The sequence below is a fragment of the Sebastes umbrosus genome, chromosome 4 (assembly GCF_015220745.1).
Source record: "Sebastes umbrosus isolate fSebUmb1 chromosome 4, fSebUmb1.pri, whole genome shotgun sequence".
Taxonomy (NCBI): Eukaryota; Metazoa; Chordata; class Actinopteri; order Perciformes; family Sebastidae; genus Sebastes; species Sebastes umbrosus.
The window spans coordinates 23,683,065-23,710,118 of NC_051272.1; the positions used below are offsets into that span (position 1 = coordinate 23,683,065).

A 27,054-nucleotide genomic window follows, 5' to 3' on the forward strand; every position below is an offset into this window, starting at 1 on the left:
CTCCAGCCACCGACAGCTGGGGGCCAAGTGGTGGAGGAGAGGAGGACACTTTTACAGGACACTTTTTTTTTTTTTTTACAGGAGTTTATATACAAAGGACAGCCAGTTTGCACTTTACTCCTTTTAAAACCATGCAAGCTGTATAGGTTTGAGCTGGTATTCCAATCAGTGACTTATCTTCTGGTTAGATTAGGCTGCAGTGTGCTGAAAAAAACTGTCCATTTCAGTGATGGCCTAATCACATTAGCAGATGTTAACAGCCTCAAAGTATGTGTGATCACGGTGACTAAGTCCACTTCTTATATACAGTCTATGGTATTGAGTAGGTCATTTTTCTGGAAGACATTTTGACATGTCAAAGTAAGAAAGGCACAGGTGTAAGCAATACGAATACTGATGGCTGAATTCCATTTAGCTGCTTTGGTTTCAGGGTTCTGATATTGTGCATGCTAGTGCTGGCTCACTGTCACACTGTCTTACATGGCTTACTGGGACATATGAACACACAGAGCCATTGTGAATGTTATTAGTAACACCCATGCTTTTCCTGCTATGACAAGTTAAAATGTTATGCTGTGAAAAAGGCCTATTGCAGCACTCGGTGTAAACAAACACAAGACCTCTGAAATTGATGTCGACTTGTTATTGAACACAGGAAATAATACACACCTATTTAGGGTGTGTTTTTTTTCCACATGGCAAGTATTTGCATATGAATATGTTTGTGTCAGTGCAAGTGAAGTGTAAATATTATTAGCCTATATTAGGTGTGGAACAGAGATTTAGTGTTGTCTGTCAAACCCCACCCTTGTTTGCTCTATTGGAGCAAAGGAGCATGTACACGTGATTTGATGTCAGAAAATTTTCCCACAGTCTGTTTTCTTCAGTATTGCTTATGTGTTGTCAGCTTTGAATACACAAATTGTGCTTCAGCCTTTTATTAGCTCATAACCTGACCAGGGTAATAATAATGTCAGCTAGACTCTCTGTGTCTGTGTGTCGTTTTGGTGCCCAGGCCAGAACTGTATATAAGTTAGAATAGAGCATAGCTATTACCAGCCAGTTATATTTTAATGGTTAATATTCTACCAGTAATATTAGGTCCACATTGGGTGCACATTATTTTGCATTTGACATTTAGAACATACATTAATAAAGGTCTAATGCATTTCAAAATCTATTTGGGTCTTGGCTGCAATACCTATTAGAATGATAATCACAATATTGACATTTGAAGATACGGCAACCGAAAATTACATTGGCAGAATTTCCCATCACACAGACAGTCTGTGCTAAAACATAATAATGGAAATAAAATATGTATGAATGGAGTAAAATTGACCTGGTAGATGTGCTTTGTGCACAAGCTTCAGTATCTTTTTTCCAAGTGTGCATTGAAGAATAAATATTTTGGCAGCCTAACTGCAGCTATGAATGTTGTAAATATGTCACAGATATGTGAGTGCAGTTCATTTCCTGCACATACTTCACCATGCAATAACTCAGTTTCTGAATGGTCAAGAAATGCTTCAAAATTGTCATGCGGAACCTACGATTAACAACACAGTAAACATTGTTGTGCATGCTGTGAGCAATGGCCTGTCATACAAACACTCAACAACAACAGATTCATTCATTTTAATACATGTCCAGAACAGTGTCCAAATTTACTGCAGTTCACAATGTGGATTATAAATTGTGGGGCAACATTTTATTTGGCACGACTGTGGGTCAGAGGGTAGAGCAGGTTGTCCACCATCGGAAGGTCGGTGGTTCGCTGCTCCGGTCACATGTCGATGTGTCCTTGAGCAAGACACTTAACCCCAAATTGCTCCCGAAGGCATAGCCATCAGTGTGTGAATGAGTATTTAGATTAGATCCTGATGGGCAAAGTTGGCAACTTGCATGGCGGCTTCTGCCATCAGTGTATGAAGGTGTATGTAAAGGTGAATGCTGACAAGTAGTGTAAAGCGCTTTGAGTGGTCGGAAGACTAGAAAAAGCGCTATATAAATGCAAGTCCATTTACCATCCATTATAAAACCTATTAATGAAATAAAAGTGAGCCTTGCAGATCAGACAAAATAAATCTACTAATGACTATGACTGTGATACTCAAGATGTAGATATGTTGTAGTACTACTTTGCATACTTAATGAGCCATACAATATACAGGATCATGTATCATCTGGCCAAGGCCAGTTTCAAGACTAAAAAGACATTCACAGTCTGTACTACATTTTGGAACTTTGCCAGAAATATCTGGGTAAGATGCACAGCCTCAGAAGGTTCCCAATTTTTCATCTCAGCAAGTGTCGCTCCTAGTTTCCCTTCTTTTACAACTTTATTTCTGTGTGCTTTAGGTTGATAATTTGTTTGTTGTAGTTCTTTCATTTGTTTTGGCTCAAAACAAATGAAAAGTGCCCAAAACCTGGCAATATTGAGATATCAAATCTAGTAAAGACCACACTTTGTACTCCTTTTAAGATGATGCATACAGACTTTGCTTTGTGCTGGACTGGACTCCTAGCCCTGCAGCCTTGCAGCCTTGCAGCCCTGCAGCCTTGCAGCCCCTGCAGCCTTGCAGCCCCTGCAGCCTTGCAGCCTTGCAGCCTTGCAGCCTTGCACTCGCCCTCAATGCTGCAAGAGATAAATCAGTGCTATTGTGCAATATGAGATTCTGCCACACGACCCACTGACGATGGAATGTTGCAATGCAGTTACAAACAAGGCAAGTTTATGGTGTTGTGGTGTTGTGGTGTGCAGCCTGAAATTATATTTAAGCTGTTCAGCTGGTCTGCTAGGCCATGCACCAGGGGGAATATTGATATAAGTGAATTTAGGTACATTGTCGGAAAGATGAATTAGCTTTGCTTCAGTTATTTCCCCCTTCGGCGGAGGATGATTATTGCTTGTTAAGGTTCAGCATTGTAATATACTGTAGCCTATATGACAACCTTATAAATGTTTAATTGCATTACTCTGACACACAGGGGTGCATGGGTCTTTTACAAATACATGTTCAAATATGCTGTAGTCAGATTCTTTTACCAGCCATGACAGCGACGCTGGTATTGTTTTCACCTTGGGAATCTGTGTGCAATCTGGAGACACCTACTGTAGCGGGAACTACCACAGAAGAGATTTTGAGTACTTTGCCAGGTGTTTATATTTCTGTCTGTCTGTGGACAGATTTTGTAACAGTGATAGCATCACAACCATGCAAGATGCAGTCACGAAACTTTGCAGGTGTGTAGTTGAGATCAAAGTGAAGGTAGAGTTCAAAGATGGGTGTGGTCCAAGTAGGGGTGGGCGATATGGCAAAAATGTCATATCACGATTTTTTCAGGCAGGATCACGCTCCACGATTATTTTTTTCATGCTGGTTTTAAAGACAATTTTTGCAAGTTACTGAACATTACAACCAAACTAATTTCCCCATTTAAAAAAAACATACAGCCCTATAAGCTAATAAAACATAAGGGAAAAGAATAACAGATCATTAAGGCCAAACAGATTTTAATCAATTCTGCAAAGTATGAACATTTAACAAGAATTTTGACTTGGTTTACACTTTTGCTTAAATCCTATCCCAAAATGAACATTGGTTTCAAAAGGTAAACAACAGCACTCAAGTAAAGTGCACTCTTGCTACATAACATTAAAGGAACTGAGGTGTAAATCAGGTAGCTTATTAGACACAGATCCACAGGTGGAAAATAGAAAGCCATAATAATTACTACTGTCAGCTGTCTTGGCAGATAGAAGGGTCGACACATAACTGACAGAGCTTCTAAATCAGGGGAACAATGACTGTCAGTGATTTGGCTGTTTTTACACCAGCCATTATGCACATAAATACAGAGACCGTTCCCCATTGCTATAACTGTACCGCAGCACAGCAGCGTCAGGTATCCGCGGGTGAAGCCAGGTCTATGTTATTAACATCACGCAGCAGTCCGCTAACAGGCTTGTTATCTGCCATCTGTAGCTCCAATTCGTCCCTTTTGTGAACGATGGATCTGGCGTTAGAGAGAAAGATGCTTGATAGCGGTGGCTTGTGTGGATGCTTCTTTAACCCAGCCAACAGCCCCACCTGGCATCGCTGCCTGCTTCCTCTCTCTACGTCGCTTCTCGGAGCCGATAACAATCCACGTAGACCCCGGTGATCGGGACATGTCCGCCGGTATGTTGCGCGTCGTTTGAAAGTCGCTTGTAACGGCGGTACTGTGCTGTAATCCAACGTTGATCAAGTCTTGACGACTATACACATACTTTGCCTGACAAAACTCGACAAGCAAATCCAGCATTCACACAAATAAGCACCAAACTAGGAAGCAAAGAGCCGCCTGCTTGAAACTACCAGCAACGGCAACTGGTAGATTGTACACTGTATCACGGTTCCACAACCTTGCTGTAAAGGCAGATCGCAGAGACATTTTAATCGTTCACGATCTAATATCGTCATATCACACACCCCTAGGTCCAAGCAAGGGCTTCGGAAGTAAGGAGGTAGGAAATGGGGAAGGGGCCATTTCCCCCACGTTTTATGTCGCTGGCCCGATTTGGTGTCACGAAACTTAACAGTTGTGTAGTTGAGATCAAATGGAGACCGCGTTAGAAATTGGGTGTGGTCTGAGTCAGGGAGCCGGAAGTAGGGGGGTAGGAAGTGGGAAAGGGGCTGCTATCCCCTCCACTTTACACCCATGGACCGATTTGGCATCGCGGCTGGTGTGATCCCATCTCAAGTTGGTCTCTGGTTTAAACCATTTTTTAAATATATTTGAAATCCTTGCTTGCTGCAATCCCACAGTTTATGAGCACTGATATCAGATATTACACAAAAGTTCAAAAAGCATGTTCTTGTCTGCCACTCGGTGCTTGTATGTGAGCATATGAATGTCAGTGGGACCATTTCCCTTTGATTTATATGCACCAATAAAATGCAGGAGTGCGTTTGAGCTTGTTTTCATGTTTTCAAGGTCTAAAATTACTTGTACATTTGTATTAACATCCTCTCTTGACTTTTCTACTATTCATCTTGAATAAGTAATCTCACAGAGCTCTGAAAGCCCCTGATTTGCTTCCCTGATGCTTTACATGATGCTGTTATACTCACCAAGCAGAACAGTTCAGGGGTTAGTTCACCCGCTCGTCCACCAGTGCAATCTGCAAAAGGACTATCAAAGCTAATGTCTGAGCTACTTAGTTTTTCTAGTGTCTTGTATGTGAAGAGACATACCGTAACCGCGCACACTCTCTTGCCTCTTAAATGGCTCAGTTAGACAACTGACATAGCCACTTAAGTATCTCCTCAATCAACATAGATGTGCGCTCCATTACCTGCTCTGTGTTACCAGGCCACACACACACAGGCCAGGTGGTTGGATATTTCCATTCAGAATCAAAGACAGACTATTCGGGTCATTTCTTCCACTGAACGGGGAGACAGAATCACATTGTCTCCTGCTTATTATGCTTTGTATTTCTGCACTGTGGCTTCTCAGAGACGGGCCAGTTGGCCCAATAAACCTCTGTGTCCATGCTTATCTTTGCGTGTCTTTGGAAGAGGAAAGAGAGAGAGAGAGAGAGAGAAAGAGAAAGAGATAGAGATGTTGTGTTTTTGCACTAGCTGACATGGTTGATATGCTTCCAGCCATAGTCACACTGAGAAGGCCAGGGATTAAGGAGGGGCAGCATGGCTTTAGTTCCCATAGTTGTTAAGCAAAGCCACATGACTGGAGTCTCGTTTCAGACTATGATAACAGTGCAGCTTTAAAGGTAGGGTTGGTCGTCATCTTCAAAAACAGTTTTGTTTAGAGCTGCAACAGTGAATCGATTAATTGATTAGTTGTCAACTATTAAATTAATTGGCAACTATTTTGATGATTGATTAATCCTTAAAAGATTCTCTGATTCCAGCTTCTTAAATGTTAATATTTTCTGGTTTCCTTACTCCTCTATTACAGTAAACTGAATATCTTTGAGTTGTGGACAAAACAAGACATTAGAGGATGACATCTTGGGCTTTGGGAAACACTGATCGACATTTTTCACCATTTTCTGACATTTTATAGACCAAATAACTAATCGATTATTCAAGAAAATAATCTGACAGATGAATCGACAATGAAAATAATCGTTAGTTGCAGCCCTACTTTTGTTAGATTTGTTGAAATTCTCCTTGACATGCTCTGACAAAAAATAGAAAAAGAAAATCTGGTATCTGTGGCTGTCGCAGCACAGTAATAAGCCAATCATTGGATTTGGCCTGAATGAAATGATTGGATGACCTGCCTGCCTGCCTGTCTACCTGCTAGGGCTGCAACTAACGATTATTCTCATCGTCGATTAATCTGTTGATTATTTTCTTGAATAATCAATTAGTTATTTGGTCTATAAAATGTCAGAAAATGGTGAAAATGACAATCACTGTTTCCCAAAGCCCTAGATGCAGTGGCGGCCGGCCAATAGAGGGCCACGGGGCCTGGCCCCACCCACCTTGAGCCACCAAAAAAAAAAAAAAAAATTATAAAATTATTAATTATAAAAATTATAAAAATTATAAAAATTGTCAATATGTGTGTTTTTGACCTATGGAATATACCCGTAATATTTGTAAAATAGGATAACTGCGCCAAATATCTGCTTTCCTCCTTGAACTCTCTGCTAGTGCACCTCTCAGCTGCTCTGCTGCACGTGCACTTTCTGGGGCCAAATGGATTTGGCCCAAGGAAGGCGGGTCTAATAAGCAGTACAGCCAATCACTGATTAAAGATATATGATTACAAGCATGAATGACATACAATTCATCCAATCAGCGCCGTAAAAAAGACTTCCGGGAGGGCCAAACTGATTTGGCCCATGGTGTACGTTCACGTGTGTCTCTCTCTGTTCTCGTCAGGGCTCATGTCAGTTCTCGCGTGATCTTGTCTTCTCGTCTCTCGCTTCTCTCCACTTCTCTTCTCTCACAGCCCATTTTAACGGCATGACAATGGAACAGCCAAGCACTAGTAGCGCTTTTTGATACCTTTTTTTGCATTGAATCGTACTAGGATGTTTGTTGAAATTGATTGGCCCTACCCAAAAAAAAATCCACCAGCCGCCACTGCCTAGATGTCATCCTCAAATGTCATCTTTTGTCTACAACTCAAAGATATTCAGTTTACTGTCATAGGGGAGTAAAGAAACCCGGAAGCTGGAACCAGAGAATTTTGACATATTTTCTTAAAAATGTACTCAATCCGATTAATAGTAATAAAAGTTGACAACTAATCGATTAGTGCTCCTAGCTACTTTCATTGGAAAAGAGTTGGCAACACTGGGCTCAGTTTTTCATATGGATAATTTATACAATCTATTCTTTCTAGTTTCTCAAGATTACCGACCCTAGCTACTGCAAGCACATATTATGTGGATTCTGTTGCATTATTTATCAGTCAAATGTAACAACACATTAAACATGTACTTCATGCTTTTGACCAGTAAAGCCTATTTGCACATTAGGTGTAAGTCATATTGTATTTTACTCTGTGTGGGACGTAGGTTCGGTGTCCATTCTCTAATCTATAAGTCATGAAGCTAAATGTTTCATGAACCCTTGGAAGTATGGATCGAAGGAGACGGAGAGAAAAAGAGAGGAGTAAAATGTACTGGAAAAAGTTAGAAAACAGCTCATTACATATTGATTTGGGATTGATCTTAACTAATTTGCCATGCAGTGATGCACAAGCTTTGTTAATCCCCTGACGGTTGCCTTATATCGATCCACCGCGTCCTTGGATGCCGAGATCAAACATCAGTCAGTCTGCTTATCTACTGAAGAGAGTTGTTTTGAGAATACATTAGGTTTTTTGCATTTTGTCCATTTGTGAATATATGGCACTCTTGCTTTTCACCAGTACATTGTATACTATCTATAGTTATTCCCAGTGGAGGTAACCATGAAGACAGTTTGTGCTAGACATTGATTTTAACCGTCTACAGTGCCAGACCTGAAGGGTAACTCGAGATGGGCTGAGAGACGTTTGTTTTCAAGCGAAGCCCAAGCAGAGAATGTTTTTTGGAGCAATTTTTTGAAGATTGCTGCAGCCTCTCAGTGTATTTTTACAACACATGCAGGTGCACACATACCCATACTCACTGCACACGTACCGAATGAGAGGCAGAGCGCCCAAGAGAGGGCAGGAGATTTACCATCACTGTCAAGTTTTACAGTGGACTGCAAGGTAGGAAGATTGTAAACTCTCTTCAGTTTTACTGGAGAAGAGATGGAACTTAAAAAATCCCATTCTGTTTTTTTGGGAAATCTCACCCCTCTGCACCTCTTATCAAGTCACACAGCTTCTTTCTCCTTAACTGATATCCCATTGTTTTACAGTTTAGAATAATCGACACCCTGTGCATGCCAAGATAGTAGAGCTGCAGCATCCCATTCATTGTCTTCGTAAAGCACTCATCGGGCGGAACGGAGGGAAAAGTTAATTTAAATGAACTGTGACTGAAAGAGATGAGAAATTGCAATGCGGTGGGCAAATGCCTTTTTCATTTTTTATTTCAACTTTATTGAAAGAGAGCACATAAAAATGTATACCAAACACGAACAAGGCATTTTCAGGTTCAGCCTGACAGCCCCATGTGTCCCCATTGTGTATGTCCTCACTATTTAATGTGAAAACACCTACATCTTGTTTCAATATGAATTAAATATTAATGACAAACCTCATGTACTTTCAAATACTTCAAATACTGAACAAGCGTACAAGATGTGTCCCAAGAGCTGTATTCACAGAAAGACAGTTCATGATGAATGGGATTGTTACTTGCCACACCCGCTCAGTTTCTTGATGCTATTTAGTTTAAAAGTTGAATTAACCGGTCCTGACAAGTGCAGAGGATGTCCTGCCAAAACAATTTAACACTTAATTGTTCATTATGTTGTTATGTACTATTTTATAGCTGGAAGAAACTTATCCAGGGTTGGTTTGCCGGTGCTAGTGCAAGGCTCTCACAGTAGACGATGTTGTTGATGTTGAATATTTGAAATTAAAGTCTATAAAGTACGAGCTGTCTGCAGCAAGCTGGATTTTTTGTCAGTCTACTGAGTATTGAGTCTTTATAAATGTTTGACCTTGAAGTGTTGAAGTATGTTGTGATGTATTCAGTCTAGGAGTGCAGACTGTGGAGGATCTGAATGTTGCATTGGGACGCAGCTACAGAGTTATGGATTATTTTGTTTAGAGCTTACACTGCACATTTGGTCCTTTTTGTCCTGACCAGTCACCTTGGATTCCCCTCTTTTATCTTCATCCACGGTGTCCCCTCTGAGAGAAGAATGACCTGCTCTATGTGTCCCCTGTTCTGCTTCGCCTGCTGTCGGACAGGGAACGGACCCTGGCAGGCTGACAGCTGGCTCCCCTGCTGTCCCCCCGTGATCAGCAGTCATTTGCTGTGCTGTGTCTCACAGCCACCGTGGCAGCCGGTGTGGACACTGACAGGCTATTTTGAACTGAAAAATTCCAGCATCCCTCTGTCAAACCAAACAAACACCACCTCAAAGGCCAACAGAAACCCAAAGAGGAACATAGATTGCGTTAGGGTTGCTGATCCGCTGTGTGAAAATATACCCGGTGTGAGTGTGTTTTTATATATTTGGCTCTTCATATGACATTGATTTGAGATGACTGCGATGATGGCCCCTGAAAATGGACTCAATACACAACTCAAAGAATCGCTCATTTTGTCTTTAGGTGACGATATGAATTCATGCAACATAAATGATCTCTCATGGATTGACTGTTTTCAGTCTATATCAGCCACAGAGGATAAGGCATAGATTAAAGGAACAGTGTGTAACATTTCGGAGGATCTATTGGCATAAATGGAATATAATATTCATAACTATCTTTTCATTAGTGTATAATCACCTGAAACTAAGAATTGTGTTTTTGTTAGCTTAGAATGAGCCTTACATATCTAGAACACTGGCTCTAGAGAGAGCCTTTCGCATTTTTACGTTACCTGAAGGCCACCGTATTTCTCCGACACGCTTGTGAAACAGACCGTTTTACAGAAAGAAGAAAAGAAATGCAGAACCGTGCTACCGCCTGCCGCCGTCTGACTTTTTTTGCTCCTAAAGTAGTGTTATTATGGTAGGCGTTATAACTGTTTTGCACTCGGCGGCTCACGTTAACCCAGTCTTGGAAAGGGAGGAGTGAGCGGAGGAGTACTCAGTTGGTTGCAATCTGCAACCACATCACTACATGCCACCAAATTCTACACACTGTACCTTTTAAAAGGACATGTTGCACAAAAAAGTGTCCCTGATATCTTGTACATTTACAGAACATTGATGTGTTTTTTTTTTCATTACTGCCCAAATTATCATCTGCGTGGGGAAATTGTACATATCAGCAGCCAAATGCCTGCGGTGATAATTATGCAGCACTAAACTATCGTGTGGACATACCTTTAGCCTCGTGCATAATTGTTTTGTGATTGTGATGCAGCTCTGGCAGTCTCCTCATTCCAACTCCGTCCACCTGCTTTGGATGCTGTAATTAGATGCAATTTTCTAAACATCTAATCATAAGTAAAATGGTTACACAGCTTTTTGATTGCAATCACAGAGACATTTGTTTTCCCTCGTTTCTCTCTTTTGCGTGCCAAGTGCGATTACGTAAGCATTCAGTGTCCTGTGTGATAAATATGCAAATTATCTTAATAGCAATGTAGGTGAAACCTGTTTTAGAAGCACGGCGTCGCCGCTAATGCATTACTCTGCAGGATTAGATTCATCTTTAGGATTACATAGACCTTTTGTGGAACTCTTCTCTCCTTCTATTACACAACACAGTGATTTAGGATTGCTTAATAGGTCAGGGGTAAATTCTGAGTCCGAGGCTCACACGCCAGAAATGCTGGCTCATGAAACAAGCCATTTGCCGAAGTGAAACTCACTTCTGTAATTGAGGCGCCGTAGAGTGTGAAATTTCAGTGATATGCAGACTGCGTTGAATTTTCTTTCCCCCCGCTGAAAGTAATATAGCTGTATGTGTTATTGATAGTAATCTTGACAGATTATTTTGCAGGTTTAAGTGTGAAGATTGCATGCCATAGTTGTGCCATGGAGATTTTTGCATGCCAAGATGATGTGTCTTACTTCAGTAACTTTATTCTGAGAGCACTGAAAGTATTTGGCCAGGCATGACGGAGCGATAGTAGAAGACAGATAAACCCCTCAGTTGCTCCTATATCCACGGGGAAAAGTACAAGGGATTGATGTGACCCGCCCTTCGCTTCGCACCAGATTGACATTTAGTTGACAGTGCCAATGGAATCCTCTTTCACCTATTATTGCGTGCTCACTCACACGGACACACGTCTGATTTAGCGAACCTCTCAGGTGAAATTCCAGTCTAGCGATGCAGAAGCTATCATGCACTTGAGGCTACTCCTCCAGGCGAGCGCATAAACGAACAAATAAGATCAATCTCAATTCGGCCGACTTGAAATAATTGCCTATTTGTCACAATTAATTTCAGGGTTTTGACTCGAGACCCCTTGATATTGATATTGAATTTCCCATTATTGCATACCTGAAAAACCTGCTCATTAAATGGAGCTGAATCTAAAGAATTAGTCTCCGTGTTAAATGGATGATAAAAGGGGTCAAGGCAGGCGGAGATAATTTGAAGGAGGTGAAGTGATGCAGAAGCAGGAAGTTAATGTGTGGCGGAGACATGACTCAACCTCTGTCATGTCACAAACATGGCTTAACCCCCCTTGAGCTGTCAGCCCCTTGCTCTAAGTGCGCAATCTGTTTGAGTCCCCATGCATGCGTGTCCTCTTTTCTTCTCAGTCTGTGTATATGTGTGTGTTTGTGTATGTATACGCTGCTGTATGTATGCACAATATATATAGGGTAATCCTCTCTTGGACAGGGCCCAGGGGAAGCTTATCTTCACAGGAACTAATCATCTGATCCCGCCTGCTGTTTACAGAGGCAGTCTCGCCAGCCAAAATCAAATGCAAAACCCATGTTAATTGCCTTAATTCTGCTTCCCTGTCAACCATGGCTTGGCAGGAGCCCTAGGCCGCAAAATGAATTCTTTTCACTCGTTCAATGAATATCAAAGAAGACGAGAGGGGGCTCCTGCTCCTCAGGAATGAAAAGCAGAAACCCAATTTTTTTTTACCCGCTGATATTTTGAACAGGGGAGAGCAGAAGAGAGGGCAAATGAAAGTGGAGGCTGGCTCGTCGTGGAGTGGGGGAGAGGGCAGGAAGTTCAGGCCTGGCTTGGGTCATTATTGGGCCGGAGCCATTAGTCTTGCCAGGGTCTGCTGTGTCAGAGATGGTAATTTGAGTCCATCTCTGTGCAGCCTTCTCTAATGAGAAGCTGCAGGCCTTAGATTTGACTAATTTCTTCTATGCCCTGGACGATATGTCAGCCCGGCCGTCCTGTGCCTAATGATGCCAGATACTTAATGAAGGATTGGTGGGATTTCCGAAGACTCTGATGAAGCTTTGTATTAATGTACTTCAAAAGGTAGTGCACTCTGGAGACTCGTGGCAAGGCTTTTGATGTCCTTACAGTGCACTGTGCTGCGGATCTAAAGTGGTGTCTGTATTATATATATATTTGTATTTACACATGTATTTTCCTAAGTGTTTTTTATTGATTTCTGACCTCTTCCATGACAGAAATGTTAATTTACCATGTTATATATTTCTAATGAAATGAAGAGAAGATGCCAGACAGACTAGTCTTTCACTTTGTAAAGTCTCCTCATATACCTTTGCAACTAGGAAAACAACATTATTGTTAAGGGTAAATATTGCTTGTTTGAAGTAAATGAGCAACATTGTTATCTTAATTCCCATGGGTGTTAATTTGAGTAAATTAAACTAAAAAGGGAATTGCCAAAATGCACATATTTCATGCCGACATACACCGAGAATGGCATGTCAATCACTCCATCAAACAGGTGATCTTTCTGGTCCAGCTAAATTTCCCAAGTGACATTTCCAAAAAATGATGAATGTGCGTCAGCTGGAAAAAATGTCGCCTCAATAACCACATGCTTTTGTAGATGCCTCGACCTGCCCGTGTTGTCTACGCAGCCCTCCGATACAGTTGAAAATGTCTTCTCCAGAAACAAGTCAAGCTGGTAAACATCACATTTCACCCTCATGTGATTCTCGTCTCCACCGTGTCCGCCACGGGTCAGGAGCACGGCTGTCCTGAAGGAACGGCACTGCAGCTGATTATGATGGATTATGATAGATTCCTCCTTGACTGACCTCTGCAGCCAGCCACACATTCTTCACTGCACTAGCGCACGCTCACACACACACACACACACACACACATAGACACTCATATGGACACAGAGAAGAAGTGTAAACACACAGATAAATGTTGACACACAAAAGTGTCCACAGGGGAAGGAAGGTACATTCATCCAAGGACAGACCTACAGGACATACAATCACACATATGGACGCACGTACACACTGTAAGTTAAGTCTGCAGGTCTGTTGCTTGTAACTGACCCTCTTGCAGGTTAGCTCAGATCAGCACCAGTGAGAGTATTGAACCAAACCCAATTACCTCACCACAAACCCACATGAAAGCAAATAAACCCACCAGGAAAAAACACCTCTAAAACCAAGCCCAAAGAGTGGGAGCTGCCTTCAGAGGGGAGGCCATTTGTTTTCATTTGGTTTGGTGTCTTTACCGGTGCCGTGCAGAGCACTTTGAGCAGTGTGTCTCTGTCAGACCGACCACCTCCGCCCGCCCCCGCCCACAACCACCACCACCCGTCGTTCCATTACCACAGATATCCCTGGTGTAGCCGCAACGAAGAGAAATGAGGTGTATGGCATTAATCGCTGGTGCAGACTGATGCGCATCCAGTCGCCTGGTCAATAAGCCACTAAAGCGCTGCTCTTTACATTTTCTCCTGCTTAGAAATGGAGCAAAGACCACGAGTAACAACAGCAAAGGGGAAGAATGTCAGAGTAGACGGCGTATATTGACCCCAGCGGAAGCTATAGAGGTGTCAAGGCTGCCGCAGCTCTGAGCGTGAGTCTGCATGTGATGTGGAGCAGCAGGATCTGTTATGCAGTGTGAAGGAAATGGTTGGCCCTATGAGCGCATGAAACCTTTTCTCAATGCAGTGTGAGAGTACTTTTTAGCCATTACCATGACAACATAAAAGGTCCAGGGCTCTGTGTGAGAGTGAGTGTGTAACAGAATTACGGGTCTGAGTAATGCAGCCCATGATCTCTCGGAGGGGAAGTGAAACCAGATGAAGCAGGATCATCAGCGAAGATGAATTAAGTTGCTACCAGGAGACACGATACCGTCATCACGCCGACATGGATAAAGATGAACATAATTCTGTGCGCGCAACACAGTCAAACACATGAGCGCCCAGCAACACACACATCTCCCACGCATCCACTTTTCTATCACATAGACGGCGCAGAGAGAAGAGCTTAACAGAGAGAAAATGAGACTTCACTATGCTGTGAACTCATTGCCCTGACTGTAATTACCAGTCGGGAAAAAAAAATTGGTCACCAAGTACTCTCGTGACCTTTCTCATCATCGTTCATGTCTTTTCCTGTCACGTTGCCTCTATGTCTAAGTTGGCCTTTTACAGACAGCACATAGACTGGAATCTTATTGGAATGACCTTTAGTTACAATATCACCTGCCACAGTGAGAACTATTCACACACCCGCTACCTTTTAAACCAAGGCCCTCCATTTGACTTATTACCATTTTCACTCATTACCATTCGGTTGAGTAGATATTATACTATACAGCGAAGAGGAGACAAATATAGAGAAAGAGATAGAGAGCACAGGCAGCGGCCACTGGCACTCTTCACTCATCTGCATTCTGTTGAAATAAACATTTCCATTGTAATGCCCCCGCCATTTCCCCTTTACCGCTTCTCCTTAATGTAGTGCCTCTATCTCACATTCTCCCACTCACCTTATGCTCTCTCTTTCTGTTCCTTTAACGCTCTCTTTGCCCCAGTGTTTTTAGCAGATATAGTTCATTTGCACTGCTTTTCAACCCCTGCAGTGACTCCATGGCCTGGCTACACAATTAGGAGCTCATTACCTGCTAATATACACAGACTAGAAGACAGACAAAGACAGCCTGTGCCTTTTTTGTTGAGCGCTCCCCACTTCCATCCTTTTATCTCTCTCTCTCTCTCTTTCTCTCTCTCTCTGTCTCTCTCTCTCTCCCCCGGCACTTTTTAAGTAAAAGGGTGCAACTTCTCTTCCTCCTCCTCCTTCTCACTCCTCTCATCATACCCTCCGCGACAGTACATCTTCTACACGGTGCATAATGAGCCTGCCTGTGCTAAGAAGAATTGATAGTTCAATTTCCATGTCTTGAGCATTGTTTCGATCAAATTAAATGTGCTCTTGACTCATATGAGTCTCTGCGTGCCATTTCCTGGCTCATTTAGCATCTATAAAGCTAGTTATAACTGCTTTATACATTTTGTTTACCAATGTCTTATTAAGAATTCGATCGCAGATGTTTTGGCTGTACGATCATGGCCAAAATGATAATCACGATTATTTTGATCAATATTGAGATCGTGATTATTTATCAGGATTATTCCTAGATTTTAGGGACAAAATATTTTTATTGCAATTTCACATTTCAAAAAACAGAGCGCTGCTTTCACTGCCATGTTGTGCTTCATTCCAACCACCAAAAACTCTAAATGCAATCCATTTACTTTGTTATCTAATAGTGGTTATTTGCACAAAATCACAAAATTCAAATGATTAGGAAATAAATGATTGTATTTTTATTATAATCTAATTATATATTATAATCTGCTTAGAGCTAGTGTTATTGAAGTTAATCAGGTCATAATTCCTTCTCTAATATCTATTTTATATTGCTGTGAAAACATCTCCTTCAAACAACTGGATTTATTCAACTTTCTCGCCAAAAAGTACATTTTACAAGATTGCATTTGAACGCATCGTGATAGCGTTATAATTTACCATCGCCCAATGCTCATTTTTACTGATTAGAGCTTGAACGCACCACCAGCTTTACAGCTCCGTGCTGTCGGCAGACGAGCCGGTCACTGCGATTACTCTGAGCAGCATCATGGGAATGAATTACAATGTAATAAGTGTCTGATTAAGTTAGTTGTCCCCAATGTTTTAAGGTTGTTCCTCCGCGGCTTATTCTGCCAGTTTTACGTCTTCTTCACTCACACTGAAACAATAAAACGGATATACCAGACTGCTGAAAACAAGCCAGCTTTGATCAGCTGCTGATTGATGGTGTATCTCTAGCCCATATCGTAGTCGATCATGTTCATTAAATTGTGGGAAGCCAAAATCATGATTGCGATTAATATGCGATTAATTGTGCAGCCCTACCTCCTGTCATGTTCAGAGATCAGTGTGACCAGAAGCAAACACGAGTCTCACAGGTGCAACAGAAGGTCAGCACTGGTAGAGTCCCTCTGTGCCACTGTTTGCATCGTTTCTCACTATCTGGCTGGCTCCGCGGAAATGCCAGTTTGCTCAGCGAGGGGTCTCGCGGCGTGGCGGCGGATGAAGGGCGCGTGTGCTGTTTACCGGTGTGTGTTCTGCGACAGTCGGCTGCATGATGAAAGAGACGCAGGGGAGTGTTGACATTTAGTTTTGTGCCGGTGAGGGGCCAATGTGGAGAATCAGAATTAATGGAATAGATGTGTTTGTTTGACAGGAGAAGCTTCCTCCTCGGGATTGATGAGGAATTCAAGCCCATAAGAAGATATTTGTCTGGCTGGCCTTGTGCGTACATCTCTATGTGTGCATTACTGTGTCTATTCCTGTATGTCTATGCTGTCAAACAAGGCTGCTTTTTGTCTGAGTGGCGAACGGCTTGCCCGCAAATCTCATTTTTGTCGTCGTTCTCCTCCTCATCCTTCCTCCCCCCTATCTCTATCAGCTCCTCCTCTCTGTGAAGGTAATCCCAAGGTGATGTTAATAGGCTGGGATGCTGCTGAAAATGCCACTGTCATCTCTTAGAGGATTAGATGGACAATTGCTTCTCTGAAATCCAAGCCAAGTGGTTAAAAGGAAACTGCAACAAAACAACTTTTTCTGAAAGTGCCCTATACCGCCAGCGTGCAAGTATTATGTCGCTTTTTGTACCATAACAACATGGATTTTATGTCCTCAGTATTGAGCTTGCATTGTAATGCCTTTATGTTATGATCGCCATTTTAATTTAACCACAGATGGACTCATAAACAGCCAAGAACTATAGGATTATAGGCTCAGTGTGATCTGTGATCCTAAATTAATTGGAGAGCAGTGTGTGATTAATATGGCCTTGTTTAGCCATGCCAGGCTAATTTGGCCAGTCACCGTTCCAGAAATTCAAAGGCAGTATAAGGCAGTCGTTGCAAGGTCTATTATTCTCATAAAGGAGAGGCTGCTAAATGAATACTTAATAATACTAGGACAGAGGCCAATGAAACAATCAGTGCTGCGCTCATGTTGACAAAGTGCTTGTTTGTTTGCAAATTATGCATTTTTATGTTTCCATTAACCTTTATGTGTCCATACGTAAGAAGACAGAAATAGCTTCAGGGAATCAGTTGCAGGGAATTACGTGAACATACCTCAGTAATATGTATATTATATCAATAACATATACAGCCACTACTGTATACTGTATGTGATATGCTCCAATCAGAGGAGAGAAACACTCATTTTATTTTCTCCACTGACCTTCCTCCCATCACCCTGCTTGAGTTTACATTTCACTTTGCCACAACCTTTACCTAAGATTGTATGCATGCATGCTTTATTGGGATTTTGTGAAATCCATTATCAGTGGAATTTAGTTTAAGTTTTCAATTTAACCTTTTTAACTCCATGAGGACGCCGGCGACCTTGGCCCACTTTACTGTCTTTGAGAGGCTGTAGCAGGCTCAGGAGCTAGAGTGAAGGTACTGTTATCATATGAAAACCTCAGAATTCATTGGTACCAACCATGTCATGTTAGCTCGTCGGGAAGGAGGCTAAATAACGCTCTGAAGTAAGGCTACATTTTGGTGAGGGAAAGACTGCCATGGCCATATTCACAGGAGCCCTTTGACCTCTGACCTCAAGATATTTGAAACAAAATGGGTTCTATGGGTACCCATGAGTCTCCCCTTTACAGACATGCCCACTTTATGATAATCACATGCAGGTTGGGACAAAAACAATGCAGTTGTTTGCATGCATAATGTATAAATGTGTTATTTTTGCCTATTCTAAAATTAGTTTCTGCATACCAGGGTCCCTAAACAGCTTTGGAATTGCATAAATTGGATATCACTGTAAAACTGAGACTATTGTGGATCCAATGAGCACAAAGGATGGATGGCTTTCCTAGGTATATTGACAATAAGGGGGTTTCTGAGCAGTTTCCAGAACACAAGTGCTCCCCATCCAATCGCAGAAAAAATGCAATTCATGCAGAAATCTTCAAAAGATTTTGATACCAAATCACGTCATGACTTTTTCTATGGTGTTCTTCAAGGTCTTGGTGTCTTAATGTGGTATTTTGTAGGGATTATTGATCATTTTAATCAATTCTCAAATGGTAAAAAATGGTTAAATCTAGCAGCCAATCTGTGTAGCAAATGGTATCAACCCAAAAATTGCTGCAACAATTTATGAGACATAAGTGAGCATGGGAATGGCCATGATGTACTTCTATCATAATGTTCTAAACCCTTATACACTTTTACAATTTATTTTAATTAATTTGTATTATTTATTGTTTTTTTCTGATTAATGACTAGAACAACTTGACACATAGTGCTGAGCTGCGTCTTAGTTATTTACGTTGCACTATACGTTAGGTGTTTCTATAGTGTCTGTGAAATATGCACATCTATAAATCACATTTGTGTTAAATCACGGTTTCTGTCTCTGACATTTTGCCTTTTCGAGCTGGTGCTCTCTTTCTCTATATCTCTCTCTCTGTCTCGCTCTGGTACGATTTCAGCCCACAGATGCACTATCAATAATGCATCCTCTTTAACAGGGCTGAGGCTTTTAAGAGGGTTTCTCTGTGCCCTCCCCTCCCCCCACCCGTTTGCCTGCTAGTCGCTGGGTGGCCACATCCTAGTGGGAAAATCTTCGATTTTGTTCTGAAACCAGAAATGAACTCGCTGTTAACAGACATGTTATACTTAATTTATATTGTTGTCGAGGCTTTTTCTTCTGAACCTCGCAAAAGCTGGAAAGCACTTAATGCTGGCAGGGCAAGAGGTCATTGTCTCGCTAAAGAAGTACAGAACTGAGCGCCGACTGAATAGCTGTTCCCAAAAAATTGAAATGGTAACTAAAGAGCAAGCAAGAAGGAAACACAGCCACTGTATCACACTATAAAGTTCATATTCGACTTGAACATATTTTGTTTACATTTATGCAGACAACATAAGTCTTGGAAGGGCATTGCAAAGCACACACAGCTTGATGCTGCACTGTAAGCGAACTACCTTCAGGCAAACCCAGCTTGATTTTGTGTGGAATGCGTATACCGTATTATGTGTGTGTTTGGATTAGTTACAAGGGGGTTTTGAGGAAATAAAGGATGTTTGTTTTCGGAGTAATGATCCCTGAAATCACAGTTATCCCTCAATGTCTGTGATAATGCCATAAGCCGTAGGAGGTTAGAAAACTTCCATTTACTCAGGCATGTTGACTGTAAACATTGCTGTGTTTGATGTGAGTCCAAGAGAGTAGATCCAATGCAGAAAAACAAACTTCTGAGAAAATGATTTGTGTTGGTATGTTGCCATATTATCCTTATTTTCAGAAAAGCATAACATGAAGAAGAATCAAAAGCCAATGGCATTTTTTAGGCCATTAGAGAAATGTGACTGTTCCCAATCCTCACAAATGTTTTGTCCTTTTAGTTCACATGCTGTACTTTGCAGTTCACATGCTGTACTTGTGTGCCATTTATGTTACTTAAAAAGGAAACATTATATAACTTCACACTAATTGGTCTCAATATTTAGTGAGTTTATGTAATATTTCATGTATCATCCTCTGCCTTCTTTTGATCATAATACAAACAACAAAATATAGTGAGATGCTATAGAAGAGAATGTTTTGCACATCGCTCGGCTTACATCCTGTTTTCCTTCCTTTGGGTGTTTACTCTGACCTTCTGCCTTTAGAGCTAGTGTCCTTATTTCCTTAAGTCCCGAAGACAAACAATTGTCTCATTAGTGGCTCTGCTTCTTTAACTAGAAGGTGCAATTATTAATAGTGCGAGAAATAAAAATATGGACCATATCCCTTGTCTCTTTATATGACACCTTGGAAAAATTATACTATTAGAGTTAGGGCTGGGCGATAATTCATAATGATAATTTATCGTCTTTCAATGGAATTGTATCATGATGAAATCATATACCGAGATATCTAGATATCCAATTTACGTTGTCTAGATTGATAATAAGCATGAACTAACTCAAATTTCTCAAAAAATCTGATCAAGCTCAGTTAGACGAACTATTGTCTTATCTGATTAATCTGTGTTTGTGCGCATTAGGGATGTGACGGTGAGGAATTTTTCCACCGGTTAATAAACTCATAACAACACCGGTGTTACCGATTACACTGGACATTTACAAGAAAAGATGGTGCTCAATATATGTAGAGCGCTTACTTTGATCTTTAACGTTGGGTGGCTGGGTGTCTGGCCTCTCCGGTAGAGCTTCCGCTGCGGGGCCGCAGGTTTCCACCCGCCGATGCTCTGCAGCGCACACAGGCATTGACCGCTCCATCCTCCTCACAACGGTTATCTCATTAACGTCATGGTTCCCTTATAGCATTGGGTTTAAATCTGAAATACTGCCAAATCTGCGCTTTTGCTTTTCGTTTCGCATCGTCTTGTCTGTCAACTCTCCCTTGTCCCGTGTGTGTGAAATCTGACTCCTGCTACTGTGTGCTGAGACTCCGTACAGAGCAGATGCATTCACTCTTAGTTTGAAGCATCCGTCGCCCGACTTTGTATTTTTTTTTCTTCATAATTACCTCCGCCAAGGCCGAAAGTCCGCGATGGATTTGAATTAAAGTTTTTGGAGGGGTGGGGTGTGGCACAATGAACAATCCATTGTGGCGATCCGGGGGGGGGGGGCAGCAGCGACGTACATGAAACCTGCCTCGGCTGAGGTCTGCGCTCTCCGAGTGCACTTCTAGTTTCATTTGAAACTGTTGTTTATTTTGTACTAAAGTTCTTAATTAGATGCAAAAATACTTTTCATTTGTCAAGTATTTAATTCAAACAAGTGTATACAAAAATATGCTTTACTATGTTATTTCATATAGATTATTTAAAAACATGCTATATTGTGATCTATATCGTTATTGAGATATGAAATTATCTATATCGTGACTGATAAATTAGCCATATCGCCCTAATTAGAATACATATTTAAGTGTAACTGTCACCTTGTCTTGATCATTTGTAACGTTGTTTGTTGGAGAACATTATTATCTCCGGGTCAAAGCGTGCTCATCAGTGAAATAGGCTAATGAGGTTTCTGATTGGAATATCTAATACCTTTCAAACTGTAGAAACGTTTTTTAAAGATTAGAAGTATTTACTTATTTTGTTTTCATTTCCAAGCATTAGCGTTCAATCTTGACCTTTAGTATATGGCATAAGCTCAAAAGTCCACATTTAGGTGATGACACCTGAGGCAATTCCATTCGCTGACCAAAGACCGCAAGATGCGTTTGAAAGCTCTGACACCTATTAATATGTTTAATATGTAAATCTATCACAGGCAAAATAATCATCCAATCTAGATATATTTTATTCATATCAAAGTGCTTCTTTCTGAATTTTCAGACTATTGAAGCAGTGAAGTTAATATATTATTGAAGATACCTGGAGTGCTGAGAGGCCCTTTATGCTCTGGCCAATAAGAACACCTGTTACTTCTGTGTGAGTGGGCTTAATTTAAGTGTGTTTCAGTTTCTGCATATCTTTAAATTACAGGGAGGCATCTTTAAATTAAATAGAAGTGAAACAAATTAATTGTGAGATAGGAAAACACATTAGTTAAGGGAATAACAACAAATTACATGTATTTCAGTAATTTAATTAACGACAGTGACGGATGTTCTGTGGGTTTCTTTGTCTTTTGAACCGCGGCCTATTTTGCTCCTTTTGGCGATAAGGTCAGGAGCGATACTGAGCTGGGGAGCTGTTCTTATTTGGTCCAGTACTTCCCCTTTTGTCAAAGAATGACCTGTATAATGAGAATCTATTCCACCAATTCAGAAAACAATAAAGCAACAAACAACACCCAAAGGACAAGTTCCTGAGAGCTTGAAAATCAAAACCAAACCCGAGTATGAAAACATCCCAGATGCCATTTCAGGCAAAACGCATCAAAGTGTTAAATTGAAACTGTAATTTCCTGATAATGGCAGAGCCATCACACTTTATAGTTTATTCTAGACCAGATATTTTGTGACAAGCTGCAAAACAAATTAGTGTGTGTTGCTATAAAATAACGTACCTGTGTCTGTCACGCCCTGATGTCCACAGTTCGCCTTTTGTCTCCTTCCTCTTCAGGTCATATTCACATTGTGAACAGAGCATTCTGGGTGTCTTCACAGATAATAAACTGTGTTTATGGGTTAGGGTTAGGGTTAGGGTTAAAAAAAAATTCTGCTTAAAGGGACTGTTTGTAAGAATCAGAAATTGCTTGTTAACAGCGACACCTGTGGCCGTTAAGTCAACGAAAGTCAGTTACTCGCTGCGGAGCCCCGTCACTTCACAAGACACGGGAAACCTCTGTTGGTCTGGAGGAGCTGCAGCATTTATTTCTGCAAAAAACATCCACTGTACATTTACTAGATATTCTCAGAACTAAACTAACTCTTCTACAGTGTGTAGTGTTTATATTCTCATGCTGATGACCAACAGTTGTACCTCCCAGTCAAGCGGAGTGACAATACAATAGTGCATATAAAAAGTGGCAACAGCGTTATCGTGCTGCATGGATGGCGACTAATCCTGCTTTAGCCTTTAGAGAGGACAAGATTGTGGTCCATTGTTTGTTGCTCTCCAGATGCACACAGTGGGATTGGGCTTATGCCCCACCTGTGAGTGCTGTGGCCGATCCTGTTGAGAATTTTAACACTCTCTCCTTGTGAGATTGGTGCCAAAGGCTTTTTAGATTTGGTGAAACAGTGGGTGGTTTTTGGGACGTCCTTGGACTCTAATTCCTTTTCCCGCGGTGGTGAAGTCAGCTCAAGTCTCTTTCTTTTTTTCTTTTTGCAGTTTACAGGGACCAGCTTATCTACTTGTTTAAGATCTCCTCCAGAGTCATTTTAGTATTGCATTGAATAATATTTTGTTTAATATGTTTTTCCACAAAAACGTGTTCAATAATCTACTGGAAAGGATTAAAAGTACATCAACTCCTTCATTCATATCAAAAATTCCCAAATCAATGAATATGCAAAAATGGAGATGCTTCCAAGCGCAGTGGCACACCATCACACCCACCACTGTAGTGTCGCTGGTCTGATTATACTCTGATCTGAACAGTAACTAAGTAATTAGCTAATAAGACTTCAAAGATTAAAATCTAAGTCTAAGCATGTGTGTTGCTTGTGGTCTGTGATTGTTTTTTAGCATTAAATTTAGCATGATTGGTGGGTTTAAAAAATCGCTTTTCTTTTATCAATTTCTGATTCCTCAGGAAGTTGGCACACATGTACTGAAATTTTCATTTCATTAGTTGTTCAGACAAATGTGTGCATGGCTCAGAAAGAACAGTGCTGTGAATATTTTAAGTGTTTTGTGAAATTGGGGAAAAGCACAATATTGCTACGCTGCTGACTTAAGTGATGGAGGAGGATACTTAGACATTATTTCCTCTCTTCAGCAGCTACCACGCTGCTTTTGTTTGACTCTCTTGCTCAGTATGCCTCCTCCGCTCTGTCTATACCGCTCTCTGGCTATATTTATATGCATGGTACACCGATAGAAATAAAATGTATGAATAAAATATATGAATGGACATTTCCATTTCACAGGCGTGCTCTACTTCTGTGTCAACACACAGAAGAGGAAATATATCATACTGGTATATAATGGTACTGTTCCAATAGGCACCATCAGGTCCACCAACAAAGTGGCTTCACACACAGAGTCTGACAGACCTAATTAACACCTATAGTGTTCCCCTGCTTAGTTTAGGAAATAAAGACAGACTCTATAGGGACAGAAACCGGAATTGGGTATTTCAACCTGGGAGAAAAATGAGTGAAAATCACAAAATTAATAAAACATAATTGTTAGTTTTCTTCATCAGCACTGTTACACTCTTATTGCATCAACACATTGTATTATGTAAGCTAATCAAAATTGTTACGCCTAAGTCTATCTTTCTGTATAGTGACTATAGCTGCACACAGTGTATCAAGTTGATTACATACAGTAGCAGAGGTAACAGAGTTTATCTTTAAAGCTGATTGTGAAAGACTGAGATAGAGCATGGATAAGATGGAACCAAGCACTTAAAGACATTATGGGTCTTTGGCTCATTTGTTTACAGTCAATACGTGTTAGATATCTAATGGTTGGTGTTTGTCTTCGCTCAGTCACCTGGATATTAAATCATAACCTATAAATCATACTTGAAGTCTGAATCTTCAGCGGTAGAAAAGTGCTCTACAAATTAAGAGCACAATTAGCTTCAGCTGTCCGTCTGTCTGACTGACTTACTTATATTTACTTCCTTTGTAAACACAAGTGATGATGACCAGATGAGAGATCAATATGTCTCTATTACCGATCCCCTAAAAATGCCTGCAGCTTATATGATATGATTTAAAATGACAAACCCTGCTGCCCGGGAACAGTACTTTTAGATTAATGCTGATCAGGATTACATAACAAACTGTATGCTCATTGCTCACAGCTGTCACTGCTAATAAAGCTATCTAGTGTAGCAAAGGAGGCAAAGATGATTTGGTTTTGTTACTTTGAGATTGGTAAGGTGACCATTGGCGATCTAGTGACAGTTTTGGCCATCAATCCTAATATTCACAACCAATTTTGTCAGTGAGATATTGTGCAGTGATGGTTTCAATAATATATTATAAAAATGTGCTTAGTTTGGTAGTGAAAATCAAGGTGAAAGTTAGAGTTGTTACCCAAATAGTTTGCTACTCACATGTTTAACTTTGACCCACTGCGCCTACCATAGTTTTACAAAGTAGTGCATGATTTTATCAGACATTCCAGGTGTTTTTGTTTTCACCTCCAAATATGTGCTCTATACAACTGGGTAAATCTGGGATTTGTTTAAAACCTGTGTGGTTGTAGGATTACTCGTGTTGGTCGCCTTGTTGGGCGTAAAGCTGCAGCCACCAGTCCTGCTGTGTCCCTAGCTGTGTCAATGACACCGGCCAGTGAAATACAGTGTAAAATAAATGGTAAAATTAAAAAGACAAAAAATGGAATTCAGATATACAAAAATGCTTTATGGATGAAATTACAGTTAGTGCTGGGTTCTTGTTGTCAAGTTGATGTCAGACGTCTATCAGAATAATATGGAGCAGGGAAGATGTCAGCTGTCTCGGCCTCTCATATTCACGTTCCTCTACTCTGGGAACAACAGAGGCTCTGGCAGGAAGACTGACTCACATCAACCCCTTGTCTATTTTTCTCTTGTGGGGAAGTCTTATTTTTGGAGTGTGCTACACATTAGAAGCTGCTGCAGTAAAAGATACGGCCTACATAAATCGATTGTACCCATCACACTATACACAGAATGGCATTAAACAAGATGCAGCACTGTGTATACATGACAAATCAAAGCATTTGTCTCAAATTATAGAAGACCTATTGCAAATAAGTGTAGCTTGAGTGGATTCATATTTTCATATATGCAGAAAATTGGAGAAAACTATTGTATTAATTACAAATTTAGCTTGAAGTTGCCCCGATGATTAGCTACTGCTAGATCACTAATGTATGTATAAGAAGTATTTGAGGTTAAGGGAAGGATTGTCTACAACACCCAGCAACAGAGATGCCACAATCACATACAGTTAATATTATTATCTCTGCTCTTACATTTAATGCCATGTCCACATCCAGTAACTCACTTACAATCTATTGTTTTGCTTGCTGGGTAATTATCCCAAATTGTCAAGCTTTTTCCTTCTCTCATTGTGTTTCTAACAGATTATCCAGAATCCTGCTGTTTATTTATAAAGCAAAAAGAGCTTTTGATTTACTTCTCCTGGTGTCATGCTGTTCTGCTTATTCCCATTTCCTTTAGCTATTTCCTGCTGTTCTTTCTTTCAAATGCTTCTTACTTTGCATCTTTATGGGGATTTATCTGATTTTTTTTGCGAGGAGAATGAAAAACAACATGTTATCCACTACACATTACCTCTTAAGATTATTATAATCACTAATATAGTTTACTGAATTACTCAAACAAAGAAACCACAGTCAAATTTCTCACAAACACATTACTCCACTGCACCAAATCGTGTATGTGTGCGTGTTCATTGAGCAATTAGTGATCAAATATTGCTAATATTTGTGTCTAATAAGGATGTCTTCATAAGGATGTATCACATTTTAGGAATGTGAGTGAGTGTTCTATTGGCAGAAATGGAATATAATATTAATAAGTATGTTTTCTTTAATGTATAATCACCTGAAAATACGAGTTTTGTGTTTTCATTACCTAGAATGAGCCGTTTATATCAGTAGCATAGAACAAACAAACCAAACTCTGTTAACCGGAGTCAATAACGATACTCGCTCCTGTTGCCGCCGCTCTCTCTCTCTCTTGCTTCACTACTCACTTCCCACGTACACACACACTCTAAGCAAACTACTCTACAACAAATGGCTCTAGAGAGGGCCATACGCATTCTCACATCAGCCACCATATAGCTCTCCTACACGCTTGGCTCACGGGAGAAGTTGTTATCTGCAACCTCACTGCTA

General features: G+C 40.8%; 1 protein-coding gene and 1 long non-coding RNA gene across 4 annotated transcripts in view; one reads left to right on the forward strand and one right to left on the reverse strand.

Moving 5' to 3' along the window:
- The window catches only part of LOC119486577, a 341,860-nt gene that overhangs the window by 289,971 nt on the left and 24,835 nt on the right, over positions 1-27,054 (reverse strand). The gene's annotated exons all lie outside the window — the stretch shown is intronic.
- Positions 1-27,054, forward strand: part of ldlrad3 (low density lipoprotein receptor class A domain containing 3) — a 98,489-nt gene that overhangs the window by 1,284 nt on the left and 70,151 nt on the right. The gene's annotated exons all lie outside the window — the stretch shown is intronic.